This window comes from Hibiscus syriacus, unplaced genomic scaffold (genome assembly GCF_006381635.1).
Source record: "Hibiscus syriacus cultivar Baekdansim isolate YM2019G1 unplaced genomic scaffold, ASM638163v2 tig00110239_pilon, whole genome shotgun sequence".
Lineage (NCBI taxonomy): Eukaryota > Viridiplantae > Streptophyta > Magnoliopsida > Malvales > Malvaceae > Hibiscus > Hibiscus syriacus.
In genome coordinates, this window is record NW_024062641.1 from 2,181,291 (window position 1) to 2,192,337 (window position 11,047).

Genomic DNA, 11,047 nt, shown 5'->3' on the forward strand with positions numbered 1-11,047 from the left:
GAATCAGTTGTAATAATCCTGAGGGAACCTGGTGTTTTGCCTTAACTTTATGAAAGACTAAGCACTTGGGGGACAAATTTGGACACTTCTATTTTCATGTCCGGTCATCAGTACAATGGTTAGAGCTCTCGGTACATCTTGTTACCACCTGGATGGGCTGTAAGGGGGCTACAATACGCTTCATTAATAATCTTATTGTGTAATTGCTTGTCTGCCGACACACAAAATCGTCCTCTGAAGTATAGCACGCTTCCATCGCGTAACTCGAAACCTAGAGCCTTTCCTTGGATGACTTACTTCACTTGGGTCTTCAATTCCTCATCCATACTCTACAACCTTTTAACTTAGCTCACTAACTTTGGTTCAGCCTGTAGTTTAACTAACAAACAACCTGAGTCTGTCAAACTCAGACGCGCTAGTAAAGCTTACAACTCTACCACGGTCTTCTTGCTCAAGGCATCAGCAATAATGTTCACTTTTCCCATATGATAGTTGATCACACAATCATAGTTCTTCAGTAACTCTATCTATTTATGTCACCTCAAGTTCAACTCCTTCTGAGTAAGTAGATACTTAAGGCTCATTTGGCCTGTGAAGATATGATATTTCTCCTCAAACTAGTAATGCCTCCAAATTTTCAGTGTAAAAACCACCACAACAAATTACAAATCATGGGTATGATAGTTTCTCTCATGATGCTTGAGCTGGCGAGATGCATAAGCCATAATTTTTTCTTCTTGCATCAAGACACATCCTAGGTCATTTAGAGACGTATCACTAAACACAGTGAAGTCTTTACCCGATTCTGGTTGAGTCAAAATGAGAGCTTGAGTATCTTCTTCAAATGGTTAAAACTATCTTAAAGCTTCTCGTTCTAGGTGAAAGAACTCCCTTTTATAGTAACCTGGTTAACGGTGTTACAATCATTGAGGAACCCTTAACGAAGCGATGATAATACCCTACAAGGCTCAATGAGCTACGTACCTCAAATATATTCCAAGGTGATTTTCACTCTAACACTACCTGAATTTTTTAAATATCCATATGAATGTTGTCCGCTGCTACCACGTGACCCAAAAATGCCACCTCTGTCAACAAAAATTCACACTTCCCAAACTTGGCGTAAAGTTGGTGTTCTTTAAGTGTCTGTAGAATGATAAGAAGGTGTCAGTCGTGCTCTTCTTCAAACCGATATTATATCAAGATATTAAGAAGACCACTACAAATTAATCTAGATAATGATGGAAGACTCGTTTCATAAAATCCAAAAATGTCGCCAAAATATTAGTGAGTCCAAATGACATCACGAGGAACTTGTAATGGTTGTACCTCGTCGAAAAACTTTCTTGGCTATGACGTCATCCTTGACCTTCAATTGATAATACCTTGACCTTAAGTCTATCTTAGAGAACACACATTGTAACACTCATTTCCCGTATACGTCCCAATACACGAGTCACAGATGTCACATGACTTTTAAAACATTTCCGTATTATAAAATCAGTAAAATTTTGTTTCTATAAATAAATATTTTACTATAATAATAATAAAAATGTTCATTAACTAATATTATGTAAAATAGCTGTAAAGTTCTAACATGATAAATACTACAAACATCATAACTTAAATACATTCCAAAGCATTATCATAAATCTATTACATGTCATCTAGTAATATCAAAAGTACACATAATTATTGTCAAACAGCTACTGATTAGGCAACCCTAATTCACAATGTCAGCTACACTCCTTACTCCGCTTGTAAGTTATTACCTAAGCGTGAAACCATTACATGCTAAGTATTCACTTAGTGAGGCATAATAATAAAAAAAAGGCGAAATAGAGACATAATATATCATAAAATATCAAAATATGAATTTAATCATATAAATAATAGTAATACATAATATTGATTTGTCCACTGTATGTCATATAAGAATACAAGGTACACGAGTTGCACTTAAGTGCTAAATGAAAGCATATGTTCTGTGGTGACTGCAACACTATACTAATGTAATGAAATGGTAATTCACAAACTCATTATGAATACCATGGATGCACACATAGTGCCAAAATGGTAATTCCCAAACTCATTATGAATACTATGGTTGCACACATAGTTCCGAAATGGTAATTCACAAACTTATTAAGAATATCAGGGATGCATACAAAGTGCCGAAAGTACACATAATACTAATACGAAAATGCAACATATGCATTACAAATCATAATAATAAACTTTATGAAATTATTTCAAAATACGATAAAATATGATTTTATAAAAACATTCAAGGTTGACTCATCGCAAATCATCCTCATATCATATAAGTACATAATAAATGCATTAACCTAGTATGCCTCGATATTATGCCTTAATGTAATTCGACTATTTTGCAACCTTATCCCTGATTTTTTGCTTTCTTGACTCAGGAATTTGATTTCGATCTATACTAGCATCCATAATCACACATACAAATATTAAATATAATGTTAGTATACTTACTAACATTTATACAAGTTATAATACTCAAAATTAACACTTAAGCTCTTAACTTTCTCAATGTTCACCATTTGTACTTAAACTTTACCACTTTCCAAAATGGATTAATTTCACATTTACATAAAAGAAATAAACTATCACTTAAAATTTCAGACCGAATAGTATCAGTACCCCTTCTACAGTATCGATACTTCTCTTCTATGATACCGATACCCACTTCAGTATCAATACCATTTTTGCATTATGGAATTCCATTTTTCAATTACAGTATCGATACCTTCCTCTTGGTATCGATACCTCCACATCAGTATCGATAATACTTTAATCAGTATCGATACTGTTCATTGTATTAATACTCGTTCCTCCAATTTGACCTTATATTATCAGTATTGTTCTTCCAGTATCGATACCCTTACCCAGATTTTACGTATTTCACTTCGATTTTTACCCAAATTTCACCTAAATCTCTTACTCTTATCTCCAACCATACCATCAAACTCAATACCACTTATCTCAACTATTTTAGATTCATAAATCTCCTTATAACATCCAAATTCTCCAAAGAACACTTAAAACTAAGAATCACACCAAATATTCAAACATGTTTTCAATCACTTCTAAATCTCCAAATCTCTTATTACTTCTTTGACAAGTCAAATATGCTTTTAAACTCTAAATACTGAAAAATTTTCATCAAATCACTTAAAAACCCATTTTATTAAATCACTAATAAATCACCAATCTCTTAGTTTTATTCACCGTTAAGCTTTCCTTAAGCTTCTATATCACTCAAGGCTTCAAAACCAACCCAAAAATGAATGGAAAAACCAAATTGAAAAACTCTTACCTTCGCTATGGTGTTACAGGGAAGAGAAGAAGAAGAAGAGTAGAGAACCCACTTTCTAGACTTATCCTTTTATCCCTATTCATCATTTAATAAATCTCTAAAAAATGAATATTAAACTTATTTCTCTTAAAAAGAACATAATGCCCCTTTATTCTTTCATCCTTACTAATAAGTCTTAAACAAAATTTCTTAAATCAGTCCTTGCACTTTTCAATTTATTCAAATTAAACCACCAAATTTTAAATCCTTTCATTATAGTCACTAACCTGATGTTTGGGGTATTACAAACACACTCCTTTAAACTAATAAGTCATAAGCTCATAGACTTGACCTTCTTCTTAATAAAAAGAACCAATTCTCCCCAAGAGAAACGCTAGGTCAAATGAAACCCCTTTTCAACAACTCTTGGATCTAATTCTTTAGTTTCTTCAGTTCTATCAGTGTCATACGATAAGGGGCAATGGACACCGGAGTTGAACATGACAACACCTCAATACTAAACTCAACTTCATGGTTGGAGGTAACCCTAGTAACTCCTTTGGAAACACATAGGAGAACTCTTTCACTATATGAATATCTCCAAGCGTCATAACAGAGGTTCGTGTGTCCACAATATGGGCCAGGAAGGCTTCGCACCTGTTACACAACAACCTTTGAATTATAATAGTGGAGACTAATCTAATAGTATAATCCGATCTCTCGCTGGTCATCACTATTTTTGTTCTATTGTCCTTGTGAAGTTTAAGTTGCCTTGCCTTGCAGCTCAAACTAGCATCGTGTTCTGACAACCAGTCCATGCCTAATATCATATCAAACTCTAAAAACGGTAACACCATTAACACTTGACCTTGGATCTTCACTGGGCAACGATGGTGAACCTTATCAACCAAGATATCTACTCCTAGGGGACTGGACACTCTGACTCCTATTTCCAAATCTTCAGTTGGGATGTTCTTTTCTTGGACTAAATCATAGAAAATATAAGAGTGGGTGGAGCTTGGATATACTAATATAGTAAAAGGAATAGATAACACTATAAAAATACATATAATCATGTCAATAGCATCACACTCCTGGTGGGAGACAACTCTGGGCTCCTGATCGGACTCTAATATGATGGTACCCCTACTGGATTGACCCGAAATAACTCTGCCACCTCTCATATACCATTTACCTCACTGAACATATAACACCAATCTCTATGATGAAACGAGGGTCATACTCTAGGATCTAGGAGAGTTTCTAACAAAATGGTCCAGGGGCCCATAGTTGAAACAACCTCGAGTCGTTCGATAATAACCTCCTGTCATAAGTCGAGCACACCGGGTGAATTGGTGCCTACTGTAACCTATTGACATTTAAACCAGAAGTTGACGATAAGGGTTTTCTTACGAGGGCCAAACCTACTCCCACGATCTAAGCTCTGGGTTGCTCCTCTAGATGACCCTGACGATGGTCTCCCCAAACCCTGAGGGCCCTTGCTCTACTTTAAAAATGACTCAGATGATCTAGTTGTCTCTAAAGCCCTCCGATTCTAACCCACTGAATCGATTACTGCTTGAACTTTCTTGCATATGATTTTTTCAACTACCTTTGACTGACAGGTCAACTCTACAAAAATACAGGGTAGGTCGATTGCCAGGTGGGTGAGGATATCTAGGTGGAGGCCTTCCTTTAACCTCTTACAGTAGTGAGCCATAGTAGAAACAAACTCAGGTGCATAGTAACTCAATTTTAGGAACTACATCTCGTACTCTAGTACCGTTCTATTGCCTTGGGTCAGGTGTAGAAACGGTCTCTCAAGTCGTCGGTATGGGTCTCTTCTATGTGCTTCTCTCTGGCTCCAATGTCATTTCAACGGTCTCCTACCAATCAATCGCACAGTCACGTATTCTAACTTTCCCTAGAGTGAGGTGAAGCTGACGTAGCGTACGAAGTGTCTCCCTGAGCCACGGGTCTGCTGAAATGGAGTCGTCGTCCCCTCATCCGAAGAAATTGATAGTCTTGTACATATGGATCCTTTCGACCAGATACCCTTGAGGCACTACTGTCGACTGTACTATAGGTACAAGTGGGGGAGGTGGCATGGTAAATACGTTCGGGATGGCATGGACGATCTGCCTAAGGGTCAAAGTTAGATCACAAAAGAAGGTAACCTTCTCCACGCCTGCATCTGTTAGTGCCTCAAGCTCAGAATCTGGGATGAACTTGTCACCAATACCACTAGTAATGGAAACGTGGCTCTCCTCCCTACCTACAAGACTAGGATTAGTACTATCGACCATGATTTAAACTCTACAATTAGAAAAGAATGAGATATCATTATCGCCATTCTAGAAACTTACATATTCTTGACATTCTAGGGAATGTACTCACACAGACTCTTATGAACTCTAACCCGCGGGTCCTAAGACTGACTAGACCTAGACACTCTAATACCATAAATGTAACACCCTAATCCAGTCTGACCCGGAGGCATATAGATTACGATACCACATGGGACCACTGAAATGATCAACCCAAAAATTCATTTTCAAACATTATACATCAAATTATTCATCATAATATAATAAAAAAATTATGAATAAGTTTACGAAATATGGAGTCCCTCAAACACATACAAATACAAGCATTAAGTTTTACAAAAAAATAAAGTTATGACTTGAATAAATACAAGGTCCACATAAACGCATGCCCTTAAATTAATCAATTCATACTCTAATAAAAGTCTGGTCTGGAATGTATCTGTATGATAGGCTCTTCATCGATCCCCTATTGACCCACACATGAAAACACATTTCATTCACAAGCTCAGTGCCACGAAAATAACTATGTAATACTACATACATCCATTTCATGAATATGCCAGTGCATAAAGTCATTAATATGTATAGGTAACTCAACAAACATGATATATGCCTAATAATGTGGTCAGAGGAATTTTACGTGTATCTCAGACAACACACTAGCCTATCTTGAGATGGAACAGTCTCGGGGTAAGAGCTAAAATTTTACATGCATCGAAACTTATCTCCCTCGTCTATCCCATCTACCCAAGAGTTTTCTGGGTGAGAACCATAATTTTACGTGCATCGGAAGCTCACATCCAAACCCATAGATATGGGTTCTTGAGTGTTCGGTACGATCCAAAATTTTACATGTATCAGATGCGTACATGATCAAACAATATTCGGATATTTCACAAACAGAGGACGATAGTCATAAAGCTAGAGTAACTCGGGTATGCTGACTGTTTCCCGAGCATCATGCAAAAGTTTACCTTATGTAACCCTAACTTGCTTTATTTATAGGTATGTTTTAAGTTAGCTTAACTATTTTCACTCGTGTCGAGTACTTGAGGTTTACTTGATCTTAAAACACCCACACTCAAACACCTAAATAAATGAACCAAATTACCCAAAAATCAATGATGATATTGATATTGTGCCAACAACATCAATACTGACCATTGGGTATCGATACTTAAAATGAGTACTAATACCAAAAATGGCTTCGATGTTTTGAAAAATGTATCGATCTCGATAGTCTTGGTATCAATACTTTCATGAGTAACGATACCAAAATTGGCTACTAGAATCCTAAACTTGTCATCGATGTCGATACCACTCCTTGAGTATCGAGACCAGACCACGAGTATCGATACTCCATGAGGGAGTATCGATACTACCCTCATGAAATGCTATTGTTTTTACACTAAGGAAGAACAATATCGATATTGTTCTACCAGTACCGATACTGACGACCTTGAGTGCCCTATTTTGGGTACAAAAATGCATCTAAGTCTCCCCCATTCACTCCCTTAAGACCAACAAAGGTTATTAAAGTCTTATTTAAGGTCTTAGGGGTCAAAGAGTACCATCTTTCATGCTTACAAACATCAAATATGAAATTTACCATGAATTAACTCTAACATGTTTCATGAGCTAAACAAACCATATATGTACATTTAATGATCTACTTATGTTATGGTCAATTTAGAATCATGTTATCTTGATGCTCAGCTGCAGCAAAATGTTCCTATCTCACCCAATGACTAACTTTTCCTTGCCCTTAGCCTTTGAGCTTTCCCCTTTCTCCTTCACTAATCAAAATAATGAAAATGAGTTGTTAACTCATTTTGGAACTTAGAGCAATGCTAGGACGATTTCTACAACTCAAAACTCTCAAAAAATTGACTAAAATTTCTAGGTTTCATAAACCCTATTAAAACTTATCTTTAGAGAAATTAAGCCAAATATTACAAATGTGGGCTTGAATGGAAGCTTGGGATGTGTATAGTGTAGTTCTTACCTTGCAATTCTCAAAGGATGCCTAAAACTCTTAAAGTTTCAAAATTTTCTTGGACATGGGGGTGAAGGAAGAAGATGAAGAAGTAGGAAATAAGACAAAGTTGGTAAGGAAAAAGAGTAGCAAATTCAGACGATGATATCATCAACAATTAAAGAAATTCAACATTGGTTTGAAAAATGGGTTATTTGCTCATTTGGTCACTCTACATTTAATTCATGATTAAAGACATAATTTCGCATAGCTTAATGGGCTCGACCTCATCCCAAACACAAAAATTATTGGACCAAGTCTCCCTAGAAACTAATGAACTTATCTAAAGTCTCTCTCGGATTAGCCTGAAACTTCTAACCTGAGATTTAGGGTTTTATAATATATTATCTGTGGAAAAATGTACTTAGGAAAGTTTATACGAGGGAATGGAAAAATGCACTTACAGAAGGTTTTGGCTGTATGAATATAGACTTTGTGTTAAGGAAAGAACAATTTTCACCTCTCATGTGTATAATATTCTTAATTGTTATAAGGGATTTTGAGAGGTGAAATTTGTTTAAATTGCATAATTCTAGTGGCCATGAAGCACATTTTTTAAAAAGCCTTTAAGGGCACATAATCTAAAAAAGATTACTAAGGCTAATGGTTTCCTTGACGAAATTGAGAAATATTTTTCCAAAAACAATAAGTTTTAAATGACATCACTTTTGATTTATTTGAGGTCTATAAAGTATAAAGGTCACGGAAATGTGAGGGAGTACATTATGGATATGTTTCATATTGCTTCAAGACTAAAGACACTTAAGATTGAGTTTTTCTGAAGAATTACTTGTTCTTGTGTTTTCAATATCGTTTCCTATAAAGTTTAATCAACTCAAAGGGAGAAATAAACTCTAATTAATGAGCTCATTTCTCATTATGTGCAAGAGGAATAAAGGTTGAAGCATAATAATTCTAAAAGTACTCACTTGAAAAGTGCATATAAAGATAAGGGCAAAAAAATCAGAATGTAGTTTTTAAGAGTACAACTTAAAAGAGACAACAATATGATACAAAAAGGTTGTTCTTTTTTAAGTTAAATTCAGACATATGAGAAGAAATTAAATTCTAAAACAGTAAGCAATTACTTTGGTTATTTTGAGTGCTCCAGGGGTTATAAGTTTTATGATCTCATAATTAAAAATATTTTTAAGGTGAGTTCTATAACACAATCTTTTAGGATGTTGAGTTTGGAGGGAGAAATAAGGTTTAAGGAATTAATTTTGAGAAGGAATTTGATTATAACTCAATTCCTAGTATCATTTTTTATGATATACATATGTTCATACAAGTCATTAATCAAGAAGTGAATCTAGAATCTCAATAAGATTATTTTGAACAATTCTCTAATTAAGAAAAGAAATTGTTACGGAATATCAAACTTAACAATCTCAAAAACAAGTGTCATTAGGAAGATCCACGAGATGTGAGAAATATTATTTTAAATTATTATGTTTCTACAAGAAATAAGGATGACTGTAGAATGATGAAAGATGATCTAATCAACTTTCATCATGTCATAAAAGCTGACTCTCAAAAGTGGATTAGTGCCAAGTAAGAAGAGTATAAATTTATACAAGATAATAAAGTTTGAAGACTTATCCCATTAGCAGAAGGTACAAAGTTAATTGATTATAAATGAATATTTATAATCAAGATGGATGCAAATGGTGATGTTGATAAGTATAAGACATGTCTTGTATATCAAGAATATACTCAGAAATGAAGCATTAATTTTGTAGAGACTTTTTCTTTGGTTTCATTGAAAGGCTCTTTGAGGATAATTATGATACTTGTTGCTCATATTTGATTTTCAGTTACATAAGTTGTATTTCAATATTGTTTTTCTCAATAGTAACATTGATAAAATATTTTATATGGTGCAATTAGAAAATTGTATCTAATAATACAAAATTAATAATATGCAAATTAAGGAAATCCATTTATAAGTTCAAGTATTACTCCCGTTAATTTTATAACAAACTTCACCAAGTGGTTATCTCGTTTGGTTTTGAGATGAATTTGATATATATATATATATTATAAGTTCAGTGGGAGTAAACCAAATAATACCCCTTATTGCTAAAGGAACCAAGTTTAGTCTTGATCAGTGTCTTAAGGATGATTTTGAAACTAAGGAAATATAAAAGGTTCCTTGGCTTCAAAATAAAAAAAGAATTTAATATATACTCAAGTTTATACACATTCAGACATAGAGTATGATTTTAGGATATCAAGCAAATATTTTAGCAATTTGGGTATGAATTGTTGGATAGCAACCAAATTGATTCATTCAATACATTTAAGAAAAAAATGTTACATGCTCACATATCGGAGGTCTATTAAGTAAAAGACCATCAGGTTTATGAACTCCAACTTATTGGAATATGAACGCAAAATCTTTTCACATGAACTGCTAATTATGGATTGATAAGAAAAACCATTTGAGTTATTTTGTGACAACTAAGTTGTAATACTTTTTCAATATATAACAGAAACATCTTAAGTCTAAGCACATAGACATTATGCTTCTGGTTAAAGAAAATTCAGAGTGATTATGTGTTTATAGGGCATCTTGGTACAAACTCATAATTGCACGCTTATTAAAGAACTGCCACTCAAGGTCTTTCATGAGCTCACTACTCATGTAGGTACAATATCATTTAAGGATATCCGATTTTAGTGGGAGTTTATAATTTTAATGCTCATAAACACAACTTTAGTTTAAAGATATTTATTTTAAAGTTGTTTTATACAAAAATAAAGTTTGTTTTCAGTAAATAAAATTATTTACTCTTATCCCTTACGGAAAATTTATACTTAAGGAAACTATATCTTCTTGAAAGATATTAAGGTTGTGGCACGATGTAACTCCCTCTTCATGATCTCACCAACAAAAACCATAAAATTTACACCTTTTAACAATACAAGTGGGACTATTTTTACCAGTTTGGTGGTGGTGACAGTTAACAGATCAGAGTAAAGAATAGAAAGATCGTACAACGCTGCAATCTGATGTGACACGTTATTACTTTTTAACTTAATAAAAAAAATTCTCGGCTGCAGTACTCTTTAGTTGCTAAAATAATTTTTTGACTGATTTTCACCTACATGTTACGAACCCTCCTAGAAAAGATGTTGCCTTACTCGAAGTGGCAATGGATATGTCCACATTGTACTCAGTTGAATTCCTCAGCTTTCTCCACGTCGAGAACTAATATGTGCCAATGGGTCGAGAACTAACCTGTTGGATTGAATAAAGTTTGACTAATAAAATCGTATTTTTTTTGGATGAATAAGTTGTATTTTATTCAATCCAACAGGTTAGTTCTCGACCCATTGGCACATATTAGTTCTCGA